Raw genomic sequence first — 14,556 nt, 5'->3', positions numbered from 1 at the left:
CTCCAAGGTTGGTTCCCGGAGAATTGACCATAATCCTCTTCTTTGCTTCCTCGGAGGCAGCGAGGAACAGCCCTGTGCTCCATGCTCGAGGAAAGGAGTGTGGAGCGGCCAAAACGGGGCGTTCCGGGGGGGTGTTCCAGGGCGGGGAGGGTAGAAATGCCGGTACGACACATCCTATGTGTCATCTGGCAGCCTCCTCTCCCACTTCGCCCTCCCACAGCTAGACAGCCTAAATCGGCTGTCTAGCTGCAAATGCAGGGCAGGAGAAGCACGGAGGGAACGATCCCCTCTGTGCTTCTCCTGCCCTGCATTGGATAGGCGGTCGCCTCCAAGTTCAGAGGTGGACGCCTATCTGCATAGGATTGCGCCCTTACTTATTTAATCCATTTCTTAGCCACCTTTCAAAACATAGCGTTCCCAAATGTTGAGTCACTTCCCAAAAGTTCAGGGTGACTAACAATATATTAAGAAAACAAACCCCTAAGGGTGCAATCCTATACATATTTAGACAGAAAAAAAGTCTGGCTGGGGCATGCTGGAAGTTATAGGATTTTTTTCTGTCTAAACATGCATAGGATTGCACCCCAAATCAGACTTCCCCAACCTGTGGATGGGATATAATGGGGTTTGCAGTCCAACACCTGGAGGGCACCCCTAAATGAGGGAGGCTGTCCTAAAGGGTAAAATGCCAGCAAAAGATAATTATAGACAGAAGCCAGCCTGTGCTAATCTCCTTGTCGGAGAAAACTAGAAAGTGGCTGGCCCCTGTAAAAGTGGGAAAGACTGAGGCCCCATCTACATGAGCCATTTACTCTGGGGCTGCTGCAGTCCAAGGATCTTCGAGACATATGACATAGTCACCACTTTGCAGCCAAACCATGGTTTTCACAGGGAAAACATGATTTCCGCAGAGGTGTTTTGCTACGATTTTTTTCAGCTTGCTGCAGGTTTACTGCAGTTGAGAGGTACACCCGAAGCTCAGAGGGATCCATTTTGGAATGATGGGTAGGCATGTACCTCTCATGTGGGCATGCCCCTTTGCATGTGTAAACCATCATGAGAGTGTGGGGCTGGAGGGCTGCTGCTGTGATTGTGTACAAAGAGTTGGCATGGCAACAAAGGAGCAGACTACCCACATCATACCAAAGAGGAACAGACAGACAAAAGAACCCCTAAAATACAAAACAGCCACTAAAAACCCAAAGTGTCGCACCCCCATCCTCACATGGCTGCGCAGCTGCGCATTTAAATATTATCTTAAAAATAAAGAGCAGCACAACTGCTGCAGTTTACTTCGCTTTAACGGCCATGTGTCAGGGCACAGCGGATTTTTCCATTGGAGAAGTCTGCAGTAAATTGCGCATATACCACAGCAGAATCTAATTCGCCGCTGCAATGTTTCGCAGTTATGACGGAGTGAACGTTGAAAGCAGTGCCGTGGAGACGGCTCCTGAGTTGAAAGCACTCAACACCTGTAATGTTGGCATTTTCATTACAACGTTTAAATTCACCTTCCATGAACTCCTTTTCTCCTCCGCTCAGGTACTCTCTGTTGGGATTTAATTACTGTCAGGTGTCATAATGATAGTGTCACTTGATTGCTGGCACACACAAAAAGAGCAATTATGTTTGCAGTTAAGCAATTCAAGATTCTAGAGGTAAATAACTGATTTTCTTCAGATATTGATGGAACCATACTTAAGTGAAACTGCACAAGGAAGTCAGAGAGGAACAGGTTTAGCTCCCTTTCTTGCCCAGAAAATGCTATGAACAGACCTTCCTGGCAGCAGGTTATCAAATTACAAGCATTACATCAGCAGAATATGCTCTCATTTGCAGAACTGTGGCCTAAAGCCATTGCACAGTTGCTGAATGGTGCAAAGCTGTCGCCTTATAGAAAATAACTCTTTCGTGGGACACACAGTCCTGGACAGCAGAACGCTTGTGTTACAACACTTGCTGTGGAACACTTAGAGACTAAGGGCGCAATCCTATCGAGATAGGCGACCGCCTCCGAACTTGGAGGTGACTGCCTATCCTAAGCAGGGCAGGAGAAGCATGGAGCGGATCGTGCCCTCCGTGCTTCCCCTGCCCTGCTTTTTGGCTAGACAGCCAGTTGTGGCTGTCTACCTGCAGGAGTGCATGGGGGCGCGGTGGCTTAGTGGTTAAGACGCTGAACTGGAGACGGGAAGGTCGGCAGGACAGCAGTCCGAGACCCGAGTGCCGCGTGACGGAGTGAGCTCCCGTCTTCAGTCCCTGCTCCTGCCAACCTAGCAGTTCGAAAGCAAGAAATTGCAAGTAGATAAATAGGTAGCACCTCGGCGGGAAAGGTAGCAGCGTTCCGTGCACCTGGGTGTTCAGTCATGCCAGCCACATGACCACGGAAGCGTCTTCGGACAGCTTCGGCTTAGAAATGGAGATGAGTACTACAGCCTAGAGTCGGACACGACTGGTTGGGGACACCTTTTTTTTTACCTGCAGGAGCACGGAGCGGGGAAGAAGATTGCTGTATGACACATTGGATGTGTCGTACAGACAGCTCCGCCATCCCCGCCCTGGAACGCCCCCAGCCACACCCCTTTTCAGCCCCTCCGCTATCCTCTTGCGAGCGCTGAGGACAGAGCTGTTCCACGCTGCCTCTGAGGCAGCGCGGAAGTGGGGGGAGATCAGTTTTCCAGGAACCGACCTCGGAGCGCGGGCTCCGAGGTCAGTTCCCGGGAGGCAGCATATCCTATGGCAGTCTAGCTGCTGTCTAGTGGCCATAGGATTGCTCCCTAACTGGTTTGTTGTTTTCCTATAAGGTTTTGTCAGCGATGGCCCACTTTATCAGACTCATAAAAACAAAGATAGCTGTGCTGGCCCCTTAAAAAAAAGATATCCACAATCCCATTGGGCAATACCTTTATTAGGCCAACTAACATTCCACAAAGATGTGCATGCTTTCGAGTTCTCCAGAACGTTTCATCAGGCTAAGTGGTACAAAAAGCAGGGGATAGAGGAAGAAACAAAAGTCCAAACATTTGGCTAGATGTAAGGCCATGTAGTCTGTAGTTTAGATAGCCCAGCCTCAAAATGGAGATATGGAGTCTGAATGAATTAGTCAGTGGTAAGTGTTGCCACCATCAGATTACAGCTAGCAATGCATTTGGGTATAGAGAAACAACGGCTGCTTTCTATTTCTGAAAACACAGATGTTGGCTGTAAGTCTGATCTACCTCTTGCCTTCAGCGGAACACACAAGTTCCTGAGTCAGCATCAGACTCATGTAACGGAAAAGTAGTACTGTCACATTATATTAGATAAATCAGAAACCCAAATGGAATGCGCACCACCTTAAGCCCCTGGTATAGTATGCTACTGCTTGGCAACTAGTTTTTCACTGCAGCCATATTTGGAATAGTGGCACTGCCTAGTAGGGATTGACTCCCATGTAGACTCAAATGGCTCTTTAGCACATTTTCCCCAGTGGAAACCAGCTTTGGCAGAGCCCACCACCCCATGTTATGTTCCAACACTGCTCAGGTGCTCACTCTGCGGCCTGGTCCACACGTGCAGAAGAACGAGGAGGTAGAATCTTGAGAGGTTAGAGTGGATCTGGATCATACCATTCTGACTGCAGGGAGGCGATGTCATTTCTGAACACTCCTCCATCATGTACAAACTCCATTCAAGACTTGGTCTCTACAGACGAGCACCCTGAGCAAATGTTAGGATGGCTATTTACACAGTGCCCCAAAAGAGGAATTGCATCACCCAAAAAAGAGGGCGAAAGAGAACCCCAATCCACATAACATGTGGAAATGTATATTTATAGGTACAAATGTTGAAATTATAATTATAATTTAATTAGAAATGCAATACATCTCACTATAACGGAGAAGACCGACCAGGTGACCCACGTGCTGCTTAGTCTGCTAAGTGTCGATGGCTGACTTCAAGGCTCCTGCTGCTCTCCTTCCTTACGGCTCTTTGACTTCAGACCAGACTTGGACAGGACAGCCCATCAAATAGAGGACATCTTCAAACAGAGGATACCTTCAAATAGAGGACTGTCATCTGCCAGCTCTCCAAAATAGAGGACTGTGCTCTGTAAATGTCTCTCCTGTCAAATAGCAGGAGCAATGCTGTGCTGGAAGAACAACCGATGGTGGCACAGTAACAGAAATTAGGAACCAATGTAGACAGGCCTAGTGGCACCAGGCAGCCGTGGTCAGGCAGCTGCTGCAGGCCCAGCACGACCTCTTCACTGCTGCCCCCTCCGCCTCTCCAGCCACGATGCTGCTTCCATTTCCTCTGTTGGCACCACTGCTGATGCTGACGCACCCTCCTCCTCCTCCTCATTCTCCCCACTGTGTGTGCGGAGGTCCCACCTAGTAATTACCCCTTCACCAACAGCAGACTTCTGTAGGATGGAGGAACAGGAGAATGAGAGAGAGAACCTGGGTCCCACCTGTCACTCATTGCAATGAAAATGGCCATGGGCATCGCAAGGCCTTCACACTGAGGACCCCAAGAAGTCTGGATCTGGCCCTGAATGTAGACCTGGACCTGGTGGGCCAGCTGCACTATGTGGTGCTGGTAGGCCTCCGTTGCAGAGCAATTTGGGGCCATGCCACCTGAGTGTTTGTAAGATTTATAAGGCAGCATCATAATTTCATAGGGCTCCAAATGTGTCTGTGTTCTTATATATACACATAACTTATATATGTGTCTTATATATACACATAACTTTCTGTATCTCTGACTCACCAAAGCACTTATGTTTAAATCCTATTCAATGAACACATTTAAACATTTTTAACTATTGAAGTTCTAAGTGCACAGTCTGCACTGATGAAAGCATTGTTCAGCTTCTAAAGGCATTGGCCACAATCCAGCAAAACATCCCCATACATGCAAGCAGGACTTCCTCCTCTCTGTTCGTGATGGAACAGGGAAGAGCCCTGAGGGCTCCCAGAGCACAGTTTGCTAACAAAACGAGCATATGGGAGTCTGGACTGCAGCCATTACCTTTTGAAGAGCATCTGTATACACACACCACACATGCACACGCGCGTGCGCACGCACACGTGTGTGTGTGTATTCTCCTGCATACTCAGTGCCAATATTGTCTCGATCTAGCTGGCCATAAATTGTTCTTTTCTCCAAAGATTTTTAAAAATTAATTACATTGGATTTATATTTTATTTCATCAAGTAAAATATTGATTATAGATCTGATGCATGCATCCTAGGCTTTTCATTATGGGGGCCTTAATTGTTCAATAGACTATCTAGCCAGGAGAGGCTTGGGATTTCATGACTTCCATGACCAGCCTGGAAACCATGAAATATCCGGCCCAATACATGTAGCAAGTAACACATTAGATCTTGTCTTCTGTACTGGCTTGCGGGATAATGATCTGTGTGTAATGACTCCATTGTCATGGAGAGATCATTACCTGATTCAGATTGATCTTGTCAAAATGTGTAGTCTGTTCAGAGGTAGAGGAACTATTGTTATGGTCCACGCTTGGAGGCTGGTCAATCCAGAGAGGGTCTCCTGAGGTCTCTGGGGGAGTTTGCTGGAGACTTAGTTGGCAGTCCCACCAAGGCCATTGTCTCTGCCTAGCTTAGGCAAATGACTAGGGGCCATTGATATGATTGCACCCAAGTGTCCTCGACCTAGCTGGTGTAGAGTCTTGTCTGCTCCCTGGTTTTCCAGGGTGCTCAGGCAATGAAACAGGAGGGTTGGCAGCTAGAGTGCATATAGCAGAAGACATGTGAGCAGTATGAATGAAGACAGGTAAGAAACCACTAGGTGTTGCTTTGCAGTGCGTCTTGCATCACCCTTGTAGAAACTGAATGATTACAGTTTGGAATTGTAGTGCTATGAATGCCCTTTGGAAATATGTCATTTTCAATAGTTTTTGGCCTCATGGTTTTATAAGAATTTTCAGCCTTGCCAGCTACACGTTGCTTGCGCGCTCTCTCTCTCTCTCTCTCACACACACAGCACACAAACACCCCGCCATACACATACACACTATACACATGCGCGCGCGCGCGCGCACCCCCCCTTTTGTTTCTAAATTACATGGAAGTCTTCCATGACTTAATCATTGATTCTTACCAGTGTTTTTGGTATTTAGCATAACACTGGGAGTGAAATTACTTCATCATCTCATCTCCAAGGCACACATTCTATGGTGCTCATAAGAGGAAGGCAAACAGGCGCAAGTATAATATTTTGGTTGAAACCTACTCTAGATAAGCAAAGCTAACATGGAGCACAACCCCGGTATGTATTTTTCGCTAGGAATGGTATGTTAAGCAGACCTTGTAGTATCTTATAAAATACTTCTAAGGTAGGGGTTGTCTGTGTTGGCTCACAGAAACTTTAGTCACTTTGTGGGGAAGATAAGCATTGGTTTTGTTAAAATCATAAAATAAATTAATATGATCCCATAGAAACGTTAACCCTAGCAAGAGTTAAGCACAGTTAAATCACATGATCCAACAAACGCTAAGTGCTTTAACATCCCATTGGTTTTAATGGGAGAGATTTAAATATGTGCTTAATTCTCCCATTAAAATGAATGGATGTTCACAGTAATTTCAGACGTAGAGTTGAACTTCACGTAGATTTATGCATGTAGCACTTTTAGAAAGTTTAAAGTGCTGCACAGAGATTGTGTTGTAATTCTTATAAGAATCCTGCAAGGTTGATATTTCCATATTGTAGATGGTGGATTGAGGCTGAGAGATGCTTGCCTAAGGCCACCTTAGTTCAAGTTCAAGTAAAAGGTGAGATTCAAACCAGGACTTCCTGATTCATAGCTCAGTCTTTTCGTCACTGTGCTGCACCAGTTCTCAGTCTTTTTCATTGACATCACTGGAACGTAGAAATGTTTAACTTTGGGTAGACCATGTTTAGTTGTCATAAACTGAACAAAAGGCAGATTATGAATTTGTAATAATTATACTTAAAGATGTTTGCATAGCGTTTTAGTGTATTAAAAGAGCTTCATATATACTATCTCAGTAATGTTTACAAAACCCCTGTAAGGTAGGCTTATATTATTACGCCATGTTACAGATTGAGTGGACAAAGGCACACTAAGGGATATCAACTGCCTAACACCATCTATACAGGTCATAGACAAAGAGGGACTTTCTGGTTCACAGCTCATGCTTCTGGGTCAGAGCCCATTACACTACACTTGCTTTCTGCATCCACTGACCACCAGAATATATTGGCTGCAATTACTCATTGCATCAATTATCACCAAACACACACAACACATTTTATAGAGGATAATAGCTTTAATTCAGCATGAGAGCAAGTGTGGTGTAGTGGTTAGAGTATTGGACCGGGACTCGGAAGATTGGAGTTCTATCCATGAAGCTCAGTGGATGACTTTGGGCCAGACACTGACTCTCAGCCTAACCTACCTCACAGAGTTGTTGTAAGGATAAAATGGAGAGGGGTAGGAGGACCATGTAAGCTGCCTTGGGTTCCTTGCAATACAGAAAAAGGCAGGTTATGAATTAAATAAATAATAAATAATAAAAATCTAACCCTGAAACTGACCTGGATGCTTATGTATAATCTCAGCACTTCATTCATTGCAGCTACTCACATATCTTTATGACAGACAGATACATCAAACAAGGGTTCGCCACCTCTCTTCAAATAATTACATTTGGGAGAGAGAAAGCTTAATTAAGTGAGGGGAAAAGGAAATGGTTACTGCTATGCTATTGAAAGCGGACAGAATGTTCTGACTCGTAGAGATGTTTAGAAGCACGAACAAGAGTATCCAAAATGAATGGCAAAGTTTAGCATGACTTGTGCTGGTTTATGTCTCTGACTGCCGGCACCATACCTCTAACCCAGTGTTTCCCTGAGGGCGTGCCGCATCAGCACCGGACGTATGTCACACAAAAATTATCCTTTTCATATTTGAATCATCTTTATTCATGCACGTTTTAATGCAAGTAGTCCCTGACATGAGGTGCTGCAGTACATGCCAGTAAGATTTGGTGCAGGGTTGAGTCCCTAGTCTGCCTGTATATGAGCAAAAACACAATCTCATATGAATATGCCAGGATTCTTCCCAGGTAACAGGAGAATCCCAGGAACATTGTCATTGCTTGGAGAATGTGGTAACTAATGAAATTAGGGACATCAGATCTATTCTCACTGTTCCTCTGTGTCAGGAGGTGTTGAACTACTTTCAGCCCAAGGGTTGAATTCTATTTCGGAGAAGCTCTTAGGGACTTCATTCCAGTTATGATGGAGCCAAAGGCAAGAGAGGTCAAGGCACAGAACCAAAATGCTAGCATATTTTAGCCTGAGGGCACAATCTTATGCACGTTTAGACAGAAAAAAGCCCTACAATTCCCAGCATTCCCCAGCCAGCATCGTGATGCTGGCTGGGGAATGCTGGGAGTTGTATGACTTTTTTCTGTCTAAACATGCATAAGATTGTGCCCTAAATCTCTTCGTGCTAGTAACTAAGCCTTAGGAGATCCATTTAGTGTTACTGCATCCACCCTTTGGAACACTTTACCAATTGACTTTAGACAGGTCCCAAAGTTCTGACGTTTCGACGTCGTCTTCAAACTCATCTCTCTCTTCACACAGGTTTCCCTGAAGTGTGACCTTGCCATCTATGGTTTGTAGCACACTGTAAAGTGTGTGGTTTTATCGCTGAGTAATTCTGTATTGTGTTGATTTATTGTTATGTTTATTATTGTTTTGATGACATTGTATTTTTATGTTTACTACTTTGATATCTCTATGGAAAGCAGTATATAAATGTGAGCAATAAAGAATAACAGATAAAATAAATAAAATTCCAACCTTTTAGAGGGGGGTGGGCGTGGAAACGGCACAAAAGCTGGGAAACACCAAACAATCAGTGGTTGGCAGAAAAGCAGTAGGGCCAAAGGAAGGAGGTGTGGTGTTCTGAGGAACCCCAGAGGGCCGGATTGGGACCCCAGCTGGGCTGGATTTGGTCCTGGACCTGACGTCCTATATCCTGCTCTATGTATTGACTGAACAAATGTATGGAGGTGGGGGGTGGGAATGCATTTGGTGGCCCCATCCCTGACCTCTGCGTGTTCAGCGGAGGCTGAGAACAGGGTTTTATCCATGGAGGCTCTCTATGTATGATCACAAACCTTGATCCCCCCTTCTGCTGAATATGTGGGTAGGGTTAGCAAGCGCCATCTCGTTTCCCCGCCATGTGTACAACACATGGACAGAAAGTGAGAATAGAGCTATAATGCTCATAAGAGTGGAATTTGCTGCCCTTTATTTATTTATTTATTTATTTCTATACCACCCAATAGCCGAAGCTCTCTGGGCAGTTCACAAAAATTAAAACCAAACAGCACACAATAAAACAATTTAAAATATATAGAACATTAAAACCACAATATAACAATACAACCACAATAAAACCTAGCAGCAGTGCAGGCGTTTAAAATACAGATTTAAAACAGCAAAGCCAGAAGTTTAGAAAGCTAAAATGCTAAAATGCCTGGGAAAATAAAAAGGTCTTCACCTGGCACTGAAAGGAATACAATGTAGGTGCCAGGCAAACCTCACTAGGGAGCTCATTCCAGAGCCGGGGTGCCACAGCAGAAAAAGCCCTCCTCCTAGTAGCCACCCACCTCACTTCAATTTAAGAAAATGTCCTCTACTCACAGCAGCCTACCATTGCTGCTGCCATTTATGTGGGGTTTTCTGCTTGAGCATGTGCTCGGGCAAAAAATGGCCACTGTGCATAAGCATAACGCGCCACACATATTAGTGTTGTTTCTCTTGGGAAGTGCTCTCTTTCCAACCATGAGAATTCAATGGCTGTTATCTGCCTTACCTCCTTTGTGGAGAAGGGCGCAACATAAATCTCTTAAATTAAGTAAAAATTATCCTGAATGACTGAGGTCACATGGCACTCATCCCAAACTGGATCAACTGTTTTTATCATCCAGCATCATTGCAAGGTTCTGTGGCCACCTCCCGAGACTGAGCTAGAAATATGTCCATGCATGCAATTATCCTCTTCGGAGTTGAAAATTACATTGTACCTGGGCCAAAGATGTCCAACTGTTGAAGGGGAATGCAAGGTGGATAAGTACTTTTCCCAAGTAGCGATCTTTTTTTTTTTACGTAGAAGTTCACATTCTGATCTTTACATTAACTAATTAAGAATAATACATATACACACATTTATTTTCATACTTACAAATAGCAGTATGAATTAAAAGAATCATCACTACATGGGGAATAAATCCAGCCTTCCCCAGGAGGATGCACGGAAAAGGCAGGGAATGACCCTTCATCTGCCAAAGAGTGTTATGGAACAAGTGATCTTCCAAAAGCGATCTTGAATACATGCTTTTGGAAAACACAAGTAACCAAACACAAGTAACTAATCAATACCTATCCTAGCATTAGATTTAAGAGTGGGAAATATATTTTCCCCCAAATCGGATTGGCTGGTGCACTTGGTTTTATTTGTTGGTCAAGAAGCAACAGTAAGAACCAGACATGGAACAACCGATTGGTTCAAAATTGGGAAAGGAGTACGACAAGGCTGCATATTGTCACCCTGCTTATTTAACTTATATGCAGAGTACATCATGAGAAATGCCGGGTTGGATGAATCAGAGGTCGGAATTAAGATTGCCGGGAGAATCATCAACAACCTCCGATATGCAGACGATACCACCCTAATGGCAGAAAGCGAAGAGGATCTCAAGAGCCTCTTGTTGAGGGTGAAAGAGGAGAGTGCAAAAGCTGGTTTGAAACTCAACATTAAAAAAACTAAGATAATGTCATCTGGCCCTATCACTTCCTGGCATATAGAAGGGGAAGAAATGGAAGCAGTGACAGATTTTACTTTCTTGGGCTCCAAGATCACCGCAGACGGTGACTGTAGCCATGAAATTAAAAGACCCTTGCTCCTTGGGAGGAAAGCTATGGCAAACCTAGACAGCATAGTAAGCAGAGACATCACCTTGCCGACAAAGGTCCGTCTAATCAAAGCTATGGTTTTCCCAGTAGTAATGTATGGCTGTGAGAGCTGGACTATAAGGAAGGCTGAGCGCCGAAGAATTGATGCTTTCGAACTGTGGTGCTGGAGAAGACTCTTACGAGTCCCCTGGACTGCAAGGAGGTCAAATCAGTCCATCCTAAAGGAAATCAACCCTGAGTGCTCATTGGAAGGACAGATAATGAAGCTGAAGCTCCAATATTTTGGCCACCTAATGCGAAGAGAAAACTCCCTGGAAAAGACCCTGATGCTGGGAAAGACTGAAGGCAAAAGGAGAAGGGGACGGCAGAGGATGAGATGGCTAGATAGCATCAGGGATACAATGAATATGAACTTGAGCACGCTCCGGGAGAGAGCGCAGGACAGGAAGGCCTGGCGTGCTATGGTCCATGGGGTCACGAAGAGTCGGACACGACTGAACGACTGAACAACAACAACAACAAATATTTCCCGCTGCCACCACCACCACCATCCTGCCCATTGTATCTCTGTTTCTAAAGTTGATACTGAATGTTTTTGAGTTTTAAATATTCTGTTATATAAGTCTTGTAAAGACTGGAGGTAATTTATTTTATGTTATTTTAATGTGTAGAGGAAGCATTGAAGTCGTAGTTATAAACTATAAATATATCTGTCTATTTCTGTTTGTACTGAATGTTCTGTTGCTTTTCATTTTGGACTGTGGTAGGCTTTGGCTGCATCCCTGGAACCTAAATGGGGGCAAGGAAGACTGACACCGAGATCCATTACTCCTGCAGAAAATATTGGGGAGCCCTGCATTCCGCACCACCCCAAAATTATTCCTTAAATTCCCCGCTCTCTATGTAAAAGGTTATAGTTACATTTTTTAGAGGGAAAGAAAAGGTACATTTTTTAGAGACTGAGTCCATTTTTTGCATAGTGGGCTCTTTTATACAGAAACTCCCCGTGAAGAAAATGTGAGGGGGTTAACAAGCTACTGTGGGCCACAACAGACTTCACTTTCAATGCGTGTCTAGCAGCTATGTCTTCTTCCCCCCCCCCCTTTTTCTTTTCATTTTTACTCTGGAGTAAGCGCAACCCCCCCCCCGCATCCGGGTCGGGACCCCACTGAGAATGTAGCTTTTAAGATCCAGATGGCCGCCCCCCTCCACTGAGACTACTCTAGAGTAAAAAAAAAAATGAAAAGGAGGTATAGGTGTAACTCAGCCTTCGCCCATCCTGGCGCCCTCCAGATGTGTCGGACAAAGCTCCCATCACCCCCAGGGGAAGGCTGGGTTAGGCACACATTTAAAGCAAAGTCTGCCTGGCCCGCTGTCAACCGGTTGGTTACAGGATTTAGGTAGATGATGCCCACAGACAGTTTTCCGAAGTGATGAAGCGGGCTTGTCCTTCGCGGCGACGCTCGTTTCTGGCTCTGCCCTTCCTCCGCGGGGGGCGAGGGAGGCTTGAGGCGAGAGAGGGAGGAGAGGTCGGCTCCGGCGCCGCTGATTGGTGGGAGAGGTTGCTACTGAAAACACAGAGGCGCCCTGAGGCTCCGAATCCATTTAAAACCCTCGGAGGTACCAACTGTGCTTCGCCCGGGCTTAAGGAGGGTAAATATTAGTCACACCGCGACCCGAGGGCGGCGGCGGCGGCGGCGGCTTGCTGGAAGAAAAAGGGCCGACAGAGTCGCTGCGCTTTCTATGTTGTTGCGGGAGGAAAGACTCATTTGGGACCTTTGCTGGGCTTGTGGGAAGTATTTGCAGATGCCTCGGGGGTTTTTCGCCGTAGACCGGTAAGACTGCCTTTGCGCTCTCCCGCCTGACCGCCCGCGGCTCTGCTTTTTCTTTCCCCCCTTTGCTTTTGCTGGGATTCATTCTCCGGGAGTTTATAGCAGCGCGATGCAAACAGCGCGAGGCGGCCCATAAAAGCGAGCGGGCTTGTAGTGGCGCAGCGAATGGAACGAGCGTAGGGATCCAACTCTAACCGTCGATGCTTTAAAAAAAAAAAACACAGCCTCTCTAAACATCTAGGCCTTGAGCATTCTATCGCAGAACTTCGTGCTGTAAAGTCTACCGAATACAGATCAATAAAAGCTGAAAGCTTAGGCGCGCGCGCGCGCGCACACTCGCTCACTGGAAAGTAAATCGCCATGTGCTCAGTGGAATTTGTGAGAAAATCCGCATAGGATTGGGCCGTAAATAAGAGATTTGTGTGTGAGACAAATGCTTTTAAACAAATGCACGTTTTTAAAAGTCCAGAAGTGGGAAACGGTTCCCAGCAGACTAAAACACACTCGGATTGCCACGGTTCTGGTGCATGCAGGAGCAGATGTTTAATTCTGATCCCTGGTACTTGTTACAGTTTGATCTTTGGAAGCTCGTAAAGTTAGGAATGTATGGAAATAATGGGTTTGTGGATTTGTATGCTTGTTTGGGAGTAAGTCAACTGGGGAGACTTATTTCTGAGTATTTTGTTTGTTCTTCTTTATGTCCGTCCTTTCTGTAGTTTTAATGGATCTGAGGCAGTAAATGTGTTTAATTATTGCATTCAGGGCTGGATGGAACTCGTAGAGTAATTTTTAAAAAATCTGAATGGCATGATCAAAGGCTAATGTAGGAAGAGTGTTATTTACTCAGGGTTGCTATAGGAGGAGCAGCTGGGAACTGCTTTGTGGATTTGCAAATCTAATGGTTGCGAATAACATAGGTTTTGGATTAACGTGAACATTTGTTATATGTATTATCTGTGTATACTTAATTATATCTTAAAAATGGAATACCAGGAGTGTGTTAGGCAGGTACTGATAATGTGCATGTCCCTCCAAAATTGTTTGCTTTCCTTTGACATCCATGTGTATATTTCATATGGGGTTAAATTAGTCAAATAGGAGAACAGATTGATTGATAGAACTAAGAGGCAGGAGAACATAAGAACATCATGTAAAATGTTGCTGAGCTTTAGAATGTCAGATCCATTCAATGTTCTTTCTTTGGCTCCTCCCACCCACCTGTCTGCTCCTTCTCGAACTGTGAGTTGTCTTTACAGTCCTTCGAACTGCACAGTTACTGCTATTCGGTGCGGCTGATACAGCCCTAGAAATAACTGAAAAGCTTTCCCCAAAGTGTGAGAAAAGCATATTACTTTCAATATGTGGAGGATGGTCGGGAATGGGATCACATACACTATTCCTGCTTTTGACTTCTCTGGGTTCTCTCTCAGTCACACAGGGAGAAATCTACCTGCGTACAGTTGTATTTGTATCGTGCAGGCATCCCCAAACTTTTTGGGTTGGTGGGCACATTTGGAATGTTGAGAGAGATGTGGGTGCTCTCACAAAATGGCTGTCATGGTGGCGTAGCCAGTCACAAAACACTATTTTCCCAGAAGGCAAACAGGTGAGACTAAAAGAAAAGTAACTTGCCCAAGGACTCAAGTCAAGGCAGAGGTGGGATTAGGCTCTCAAACACAAAACCACTATTTTGAACTCAAAGATAGTGCTGGAGGGCAGCCCTTCACTTTGCAGCATGCTAACCTCCCACTTTAAA

General features: G+C 45.1%; 1 protein-coding gene across 1 annotated transcript in view; it reads left to right on the top strand.

Moving 5' to 3' along the window:
- The first annotated feature begins 12,584 nt into the window (after window positions 1-12,584).
- The window catches only part of SPATA13 (spermatogenesis associated 13), a 117,349-nt gene continuing 115,377 nt past the window's right edge, over window positions 12,585-14,556 (top strand). Inside the window, exon 1 of the mRNA XM_084842892.1 lies at window positions 12,585-12,803. The gene's annotated coding sequence lies outside the window, so the exon portion shown is untranslated. The remainder of the gene's footprint in view (window positions 12,804-14,556) is intronic.

The sequence above is a fragment of the Heloderma suspectum genome, chromosome 3, assembly GCF_057233095.1.
Source record: "Heloderma suspectum isolate Gila_16-S chromosome 3, 16-S_ref, whole genome shotgun sequence".
Classification (NCBI taxonomy): domain Eukaryota; kingdom Metazoa; phylum Chordata; class Lepidosauria; order Squamata; family Helodermatidae; genus Heloderma; species Heloderma suspectum.
The sequence above is the reverse complement of the archived record's forward strand: the minus strand, read 5'-3'. Positions and strand labels throughout refer to the sequence as shown.